Here is a 10000-nt window from a genome sequence, read left to right on the forward strand (position 1 = left end):
AGGAGGGTTAATTGGACGCAAATTTGGATCGACAAATGGTTTCATTCGGTTAGCGTGAACCGCAAAAGTAACCTTCTTATTGGTGTCTGTACGTAACCGAAAATGAACAGGAGAGGACTTCTCGACAATCCTGTATGGCCCTAACCAATTATGTAACAGCTTCTTGGACAAACCCTTTTTAGACCTAGGGATATAAGCCCAAACACGCTGACCCACTTCAAAAACAGGTTCCCTAACATTTCGATCATAATAATCTTTCATTTTCTGCTGAGACCGCTGCAAATTCTCTCTTGCTAAATTTTGCGCCATTTCTACCTTTTCAACAATACGCTTACGATGCTCTAAAACTGAGGAAGACATATTATCGGAATCCAGACGCAAATACTTAACATCAATAGGCAAACGGGGTTCGCGCCCATACAAAACATAAAAAGGGGAATCGCCGATTGCTTCTAAAACGGAAGTCCTATGAGCAAATAAAATAAGTGGAATAAAATCATCCCAGTCTTTCTGATTTTTGGCGTCATACATCGAGAGAGACTGACATAAGGTAGAATTAAACCTTTCAACTAGACCATCGGTCTGAGGGTGGTACCTAGAAGTATTGACCTTGTGAATCTGAAATATTTTGCAAACGTCGGCTACAACTTTGGACAAAAAGTTTGTCCCTCTATCAGAAAGTAATACCCTTGGGGCACCATGCCGAGAAATGATCTCATCAACTAAAAGACGAGCGATCACTGTTGCTTCAACACTCGGAACTGGAAATGCCTCACACCAACGAGTGAGGTAATCACTGAACACCACAATGTACCTATTGCCCTTATTAGACGGTGGGAAGGGTCCCAAAACATCCACAGCTACTCTATCGAATGCACCCTCATTTGGAATTGGAAGCAAAGGCGCCTTCTTCGAATTTCTAAGCGACTTTCTCATAGAACACTCAGTACACGACTTACACCAATGCTCAACATCCTTATACATCCCTTTCCACCAATACCTCTGCTTGATTTTATCAAACGTTTTATGTACACCAAAATGCGCACCGGAAACATGATCATGGACGTTGGACAATATTTCAAACCTCAACGAAGCTGGCACAACAAGCTGAGAAAATGAGTCGTAAGAATTACTCCTGCGCTTAGAGTCTAAATGGTAAAGTAAACCGTCACGACCAACATAAAAAGCATTGCTGGTGAGCAAAACCTTACGCGCGGCATGATTATCAAATGGTAACACATCGCTTTCAAGAAAATCAATAATCTCACTCAACTCGATATCACGCCTCTGCATTTCTCGAGTCTCTGAAACCTGTGGATCCTCCCTCTGGAGAGAATTGAACACAGACGTTACATACGGACGCCTAGACAAACTGTCGGCGTTACCGTGAACCTTACCAGGGCGATGAACTATCTCAAAATCATATTGTTGAAGAAGTAAAGCCCATCTAGCAAGACGACCTGACGCATCCTTAACGTTCATTAGCCAACGCAAAGAGCTATGGTCTGTGACAACTGTAAATCTACGACGGTGGAGATAGGGTTGAAACTTTTTAATCCCCTCTACCAAAGCAAGTGCTTCTCTTTCAGTCGTACTGTAATTTTTCTCTGCTTGATTCAAACCACGCCCATTATATGCGATCACTACTTCCTTTCCATTTTGAACTTGACCCAAAGTAAAACCAATTCCCGTAGAACTTGCATCAACGAACAACAGAAAGGGCTCGCAGAAATAAGGATATGCCAAAAAAGGGGCAGAAACTAAAGCACGCTTCAATTTATCAAAAGCGACTGCACATTGTTCTGACCACTTGAAAGAAGCGCCCTTTCTAGTCAACGTAACCAAAGGGGCAGCAATATGAGAAAAACCCTTAACAAAACGCCTATAATAGTTAGCAAGACCCAACAAATTCCTAAGTTCTTTCAAATTAGAGGGCGTAGGGAATTCCTGTACAACGCGGACTTTGTCAGGATTGGGGCTAATACCATCCGGAGTGACAACATGGCCTAGATATTCAACCTTTCGCTTAACGAAATTGCACTTCTTTGGGTTAAGTTTGACATTAGCTTCACGAAGCCTTCTAAAAACCTCCTCTAGGTGAGACAAATGCTCTTCAACAGACTTAGAAAATATGATTATATCATCTATATAAATAAAAGCAAAACGATACTCTTACCCTCTTAAGATATGCCCCATAAGTCTCTGAAAACTGGCTCCCGAATTACCTAATCCGAAAGGCATGGTGAGAAATTCATAAAGACCATTATGAGTGGCGAAAGCTGTTTTTTCAATAAAGCCAGAATGCATTTGAATTTGCCAAAAACCATTTTTTAAATCCAGGCAAGAAAAGAGACTCGTGCCTGCTAAAGAATCCAGCGCATCTGCCACCAAAGGCATCGGAAAGCTATCTAGTTTAGTGACCTTATTAAGCTTTCGAAAATCGACACAAAATCTGTACGACCCATCCTTCTTTTTAACTAAAACTACTGGAGAGCTCCAGGGAGAAACAGACTCTTGAATAATTCCAATCTTAAGCATTTCGTCCACTTTACGGTCAATCTCTTTCTTAACATCAGGAGAAGCTCTGTATGGCCTTTGCTTAATCGGCATAGCATCACCAGTATCTATGACATGCTGAACAAGGGAAGTTCTACCCAATTGATCCCCAGGAAAAGCAAAAACATCACGATACTTCTTGAACAAATTACGAAACTTAATTCTATCACCATCGGACAAAACACTATCAGACAAATCAGGCAATTCAGAATAATCACATTGTTCGAACTGGTCACTGCATGAATCAGGCAAAGACGGATTCCTTATCGGATCCAAAGCAGTTATCTCAAAAGTCGCAATGTTTTGATCTACCTCCTCAAAATTAGCCAACCGAGTCCTACGGTAAATCTTAACAGGCGGAGAGGAAGGGTTTACTATTCTTACAGGAACTGTTCCATCTTCTGCAACACTGACAAGCTCTGAAGCTCCAAATACAGAATACCTGTGACAAAGATTAGCCCTCGGGGCTAACACACCATTAATACTCACCACACCAGCTGGCAAATCCTCTAGCCTACCTGGCACTAAAATTTCAGACTGAGGTGGAATAACAAATGTGCGTGAGGCATGCACCGAAGAAATAAACGTTTCTTGAGAATTAACAACATCATCATCCAACTGAAGATCCTTAAAAGGCAAATGATCAGACTCAGGGAAAAAACTCAGCGTTCCATTTTCAAAATCAACGGTGAAACAAAATTTTTGTAGAAAATCTCCACCAAGAATCACGTCACAGGTCAAATCCTCAATCACGTGCGCCTCGAAAGGAAAAGCATGAAAATTAATAACAAATTCCACCAACAACTTCCCAATTGTAGTCAGTTGACACCCATTTACTGAAGTCACACATTCTGAACTACACTTGTCCAGACAAGGATAAGCGTGACTCAAACACTCACGCCACACTTTTGCGCTGACTGCCGTGACAGCAGCCCCAGAATCTATCAAACAATAAAAATTGTGACCCGCTATACTAATAGGCAACGTAGAATTTTCGGCCACGAAAGGAACACAAATACTATTAACCGTATCTAATTTTAGTTTATCCCCAACACTTGGAGAATTAATCAACAAAGCGCCCGCAGGCGAACCAACCTCACTTCGGGTCAGCGTTTTTGTTTCACTACCAAGAGTACCCAAATCATCGACTTCCGAAGACCCAAATGATCCTCTTTTAATATTCACTGCATTACCACTTGAATACACGTCGCTATCCCTTATCTTATTGATCAAAACATCTTCAGAGACAATATCTTTAACCGTAACATCACCAACATCTAACGGATCAAAATTGATAACATCGACCTTTTCAAAAGTTAATTTGCCTTCTTTGGGAACAACGCATTTAAAATTTTGGGGCTTTTCTTGTCTCAATTCCCCCCAAAAATATTCGGGACATTCCTTTCCAACCGAGGAAACCGAAGAAACTGGCGAAGTCGCGCCGGAATAAAAACACTCACTTTTGTTACGAAATCTGGACGGTCGATTAAGAACATCATTGATACTTGTGACAATTCCTTCAAACAACTCTAGTAACTTAATAGTGATAGCAAAAATAATTGTTAAGATAATAACAATATTACTTTCAACACACGTGCTTTGCTTAGAAAAGCTATTTTGACTTAACCGCGAAAACTGACAAACATCCGAAGATTCAAAAGATTGTTTTGACGAAGCTTGATCACTACCTTTACCAACAACATTTTCATCAAATTCTTTTTTCGCGATAACAGAAACCCCATCAGAACGCACTTTACTGAAAGCAGATTTATCAGTTTTGCACGCTCCCGACGATAAATTTAAACTCTTTTTTTCAACTTTTGAAGCCCCCATCACGGGTTCATTTTGCAACGAGACAGGGGCGCTTTTAGTTTCCCTGCTGATTAGATTGCCAACTAGAACCTCCTTGACCTTTTGGCTGAAAATAACTCTGTCTATTACCCACACGGCGAGGAACTCGAGGGTCAGGCCTCGAACGACAATAATAATAAGTGTGTCCTTTCTTTCCACAATTATAACAAATAGCGTCTCCAAAACGAGAACGCAAACCTCTTGACTGAAAAGGCTGTTTATAGCGTTGATTAAAACTATTAGGTCTATTACCAGCAGTTCACATTAAATCTCGAAACTCGTCCCTAACAATTTGTTTCATTTCAGACTTACTCACAAAGGGCTCTCTTTGATTAATGGCACTAACTGCGGGTGACTTATCCTTGGAACCGATTGCCTTTGAAAGCTCCTCTAATATCTGCGCAGACACTTCCTTAGGACTAAACTCCTCTTTTTTACCGGAAGTAGCCAACACCGACTCTTTCAATTTTGCATAATTTTCGGCCACCTCCAAACTCTCAGGCTGCTGCAAAACTACATACCCACGAATTTCGGGGAGAAGCCCCTGAACAAAATAATGCGTCCATTCAGTTCTAGGCAAGTTTATTCTAGCACAGTGAGTAAGGAGTTTATAAGAGTAGTCAGTAACAGATTATTTTTCTAACTGCCGACGCTGGCCTAGTGCCTGCCTTACACGCCACTCGCTGGCTCCGGACCCAAAATGAGTAACTAATTCCTCGGATAATTCATCAAAAGACATTTCGTCTGGTGTAGGCAACGTGTTAAACCACGCGCTGGCATGACCCTTTAAATAGAGTGGAAGACCCAAGGAGAAATTAACGTCGTCCCAACCATTCAAACGACCAGCTCTTTTATAATTCCTAATAAATTCGTGAACATCCTCGCACTCATCACCCCTAAAAACTGGGAAAGTAACTGACGACTTAACACTGACGTTTCTACCTTGTGAGTTAATCGACGCCGGCATTCGCTCAACTGCCTGACACAACTGATTTACCTGATTTTCCATCTCGGCGTAGGCTGGGGCAAGAGACAAATCACCTGACTCCAAAGCACTAAACTCACTATCTGAAGATGAATCGCTATTATGCTCAATTGAATCAACACTTATATTATCGCGACTAGCGTTAATTTCACTCGGCACTACGTCTTCGTAAATTACCTCCCCTTGCGTTGCTAGAGCATTAAGATATAGAGGAACCTTCACTAGGAGTTGGGATTGCACTTAACGCTTGATCTTGAGCCTCGGCCCTATTAGACCTAACTGACCTTAAAAACGAGTGAAACAATGATTCTCTAGACTGAGGAACGGGTGGAGGAGGGGCAGGCCACTCATTAGAACTCGGAGACAAACCCAAATATTCCTGGCTAGAAGCCCGTTCATCCAGGGCACGCGCTCTACGCCTAGTAATCAGGATTAAGCCAAGTCTCCCAACGTTGAAAAACAAAACTTGCACTCACTCAAAAACATGGGGAAAACAAAATGCCACCAAATCACTAACAGAAAACCCGACTTTGAAATTGACCCATTGCAGCGACAAGAAACACTAACGAAAACAGAGCTTAACGACAGACTAAATTTACAAAGAAAAACGATGCATTACAAATGCCAAAAAGAACTAAACTAGCTTGCAACGAAAGGCATGCTAAAAAGTCACAAAACAAAGTTCCACTCACAATCGACTTCTTTAAGCGGATTCTCCACCAAATATGTTAGGGGTTTCTTCGACGCGGACAGCTCCTCTAGCGAGAGTACTCCAGAACTCTGACAAAGCTTTGATACTTTCTTCCTTTAATTACTGGCGGCAAGACAAACGTCTACAGCTCAGCTTCTTACAACAGCTAATCACACTCTACTAACCATCCAACTATACAACTTATATAAGCATAACGCAGGTACGTTTAGGCTTGCTGATCATGAGAGTTACGAAAGCTATTCCGAATGACTTCTAACGAATTTCCCGTTGTTAACAAAAGCGGAATAAACAATCCTACAAGAAAACCAATGAAAGCTCGACAGCTAAATACACGAGGCTAAACCTTAAACCTAAACAGGAACTCTGATGTAGGTAATAATCAAGGTCAGCAATGGTCCCAAAACGTACCCACTTAAAAACTGACAATCAGACTTAATTAAACCCTAAGCTTGATGACACTTCTGTCGACAAACCCATTAAAAAAGTAATAACACTCAAAAACCTGTTAACGCATATATTGGTTAACCTTGATTCTCAAACCCAAAAATAACGAAACTTAAATCACGAGAAGAACAAAGAACAAACAGAACTGTCATCAAAAATCCTTATGATAATAATATCAAAAATAACCACAAGACTACTTCATAACTGTATATAAGCGACGACAATTGGAAAAGGACTCTTAATTTTCGTCACTAAAAACAACCGTGCTAATTTTCTGGGCCCAGTTCTTCGAAGGCCTATTAGCGCTAATCCGGGGTTATATTTTAATCCGCGTTTCTTTTCCTTTTATTCAAAAGCATTTAGCATAAAACGGTGGCCCATATCTGCGAACAAAGCAAACAGTTCTTGAAACACAACAAAATATTCCTGGAACACAACAGACACTTTTCCAAACACAAAACGGTATTATCTAAACACAACAAAAGTTTATCGAAACACAACACGGATTATTGAAACACAACACAACATTTGCAAAACACAAAACAAAATTCTTGTTGAATGGCCTGATAAATTTCGCCAACATTACTGTTCGTATTCCTTCTTCTAATCCGTGTACTCTCGAAGCCTATAGTTCAAGTACGCATAGACATGCCGTTACATGGTACTGTTCTAAAAAGAGTAATATAACCGAGTAATCAAACCCACGCTGAAAATAATGACGTATGAGAACCTTATCTTTGTTTACGGCTTCTCCACATCTAGAGTAGTATTGGTGAGTTTCCTTCGAGCTCTTCTCATCAGTTCAAGCGCTTAAAAAACACATCCATTCTTGCGACAGATTGACACATGCGGGGAAGGCGCATAATCATTCAGCGGTTGAGTAAATGTGGGTTCATGCTTTGTTTTGTAACAAATCCTGCATTACGTAGTAGGGAGAATTTTGTGTTGTGTTTTGCAAATATCGTCGTGTGTTTGGATATTATTGTGTTGTGTTTCCATAAATTAAACCTTTGTTGTGTTTGGTTAATACCGTGTTGTGTTTGGAAAAATGTTTGTTGTGTTCCAGGAATATATTGTGTTTCAAGAAATGTTTGTTGTGTTTGCAGATATGGGCCACCGTTTTTAGACTTAATTTTAGGCCGCGAAGTGGCCAAGCGAGCGAAGAAGTCATGAGAGGACGAAGGGCTTTTTGGAAAGTCCAAAAAGCATTTTCCGGGATGATTTTCTCTATTCTTTTTAGAGCATCCAATTAACAAATCACATGCAAAAAAGATTAAACCGGATTACTTTTAAAGTTTCCATACCTGAATTCACATTTCGCAATAACCCTAGGTTATCTTAACCCACCTTTCAACAACCCTGCCCTAGTCAAGAAAAAATCCCTTGGGAAAATAATGAAGCTTTCCGTTGAGTCTATTTTCTTAGACTACCCTGAATTCTTAAAGTTTCCCTCATACCATGAGACAGGCAATATATAGTCATATGTGCTTTGGCAGGGAAGGTTTTTAGGAGATGATAGCGGAAAATTACTTGAAATAATAGTTTAAAGAGGTAAATATAGTTAACGTGTTGGAGCTCCTTCTTCCAGCAATTAACCCAGAAAGCCCTTCCAAAACGTTATTTGGTCTTTAACCACACAGGGTGACAGAGGTTTTTTCCCATTGGAACCCGCGAAAGCGAGTCGCTAAGCGAAGAGAAAGAAATAATCTCTCGCCGACCAGGCTCTGGTTGTTCAAACGATGGATAGAGCTATCCACCGAATAAATCACTATCCAGTGGATGAGTGTTATAGGGAAACTAATTGCGTTATCCACTACATAAAGATTTAACCAGCGGATACCTTTATCCACGTTTTGAACAACTGGGGCCAGTACTTTAGCACTTCGCTCTTTACGCTTCTCCATCGCCGCTGATGAGCGGGAAGAGGTCTGGCATCAAGGGTACCTTCTATTGACTGTGCGCTTGATTTGACATCACTGCGCTTAAAATTGGCTCAAACATTTCTTGCACCCAAGCGGAATTTGTTTTTGCTTTCATGGCACAAGTTGATTGTTTTGGAGTTGTTATAACAGCTGTGATTAGTTTGTTGGATTCTTTGCGGCTGTTGTCATCAGCCAATCTCGTCTCAAGAGCCCGTTTTCTCTCTGGTCAGCACCAAAAACGCGTCAGGACACTTAACACATGGCCAAAAGTGATCTATGGAGACGCGATTAGTGATCAGCCAGTAAAATCACTACATTTGAGTAATGCCTACAAGTTTGTACGCTCTTCCATGGCCACCGAGGTCAAGGGTCTTAGGCGTTTCTTGTTTTAATCAATTAGACCACGTGGAAACAATAGCAAGGATGTATCGAATACTTGTTTGTTATTGTAACTTGCAATTTGCCGACAAATGTAATGAAAAATATAAATATGACAAAGGACGTTTTAGTTTTTTTAAAAAAAGAAATTACCCTAGGCCACCATGGCTTAACTGACAGACAAACAAAGGAGTACCGCGACGTTAATGACTTATCAGGTCATGCAATCATTCATTGGTCAAACTATGTACATGATTACTAATTTGAAATGAGAAATACTGAAGTATAAAGCGTTACAGCTTGTTAGCGTTACAGGTATTTCAGCCAGTCTATATATGTCGTAAGGATTTTGCAAAGCGTTAAAACAATAGCTAAATATGTAATCCCTAGATTCTTGTTTAAACCCCTTTGTTTATAATGTACACTACTGACAGTAATAAATACAGGGTAACTTGTAGTCAGAAATCCTTTGAAACTCCACCGGAGCATGGGAGTGCGGAGTCCGTGGAGTATAGAGGACGGGTAATTCTTCATTCCAACCCGGCATTGCAAGGTTTTTTTTATGTATATACTGACTTTAAGTCACCCTATACTCTATTGAGAGTTTAAAGCCACGGGAGGCCCACTGAAGAAACACTTTTTTCCCTGAAACTGCCCTGAAACCCAGGGGCATCTAATTATAAGCGAGATTTCACCTTACAAATGCTGGGGCTAGGATCACAGCTTTTTTTTTTTTTGTACCCTAAATTACCAAGCTGGATGTTTTAAGGCCCTTTCGTTAAAGTTTTTTCTTCTTTTTTGAGGCTCTCTGTTTCTCTCTCTTTTTTAAGGTACGTTTTTTTTTTGTCATGGAACTATCTCATCCAAAGGCTAGAGCTAATGCTAGTTTATATTTTAAGAAGGGTACTTAACCCGATAACTGTCTTCTAAAAACATTAAAAAAAGTTTGTTTTAATTGCAAATCTGAGCCCGTAGAGAAACTAAATGGTTATTATATGATAAATCTGTGGGTGCTTAATAAATCTGTAAATTCAGTTTCAGCCCGACAGTTTTCAACGTTCTGAATGACGAGCATTTTAGCAACCAGATATCATCCTCTTTTGCATTGCATTGTCGGTGAAAGGGTAAGACATTACGTCACTCGTTTACGAA

The 10000-nt window shown here is 40.3% G+C and overlaps 1 long non-coding RNA gene across 1 annotated transcript in view; it reads left to right on the plus strand.

Moving 5' to 3' along the window:
* LOC140950873 (uncharacterized) overlaps positions 1–10000 on the plus strand; it is a 373771-nt gene that overhangs the window by 342361 nt on the left and 21410 nt on the right. The gene's annotated exons all lie outside the window — the stretch shown is intronic.

The sequence above is a fragment of the Porites lutea genome, chromosome 10 (assembly GCF_958299795.1).
Source record: "Porites lutea chromosome 10, jaPorLute2.1, whole genome shotgun sequence".
NCBI lineage: Eukaryota > Metazoa > Cnidaria > Anthozoa > Scleractinia > Poritidae > Porites > Porites lutea.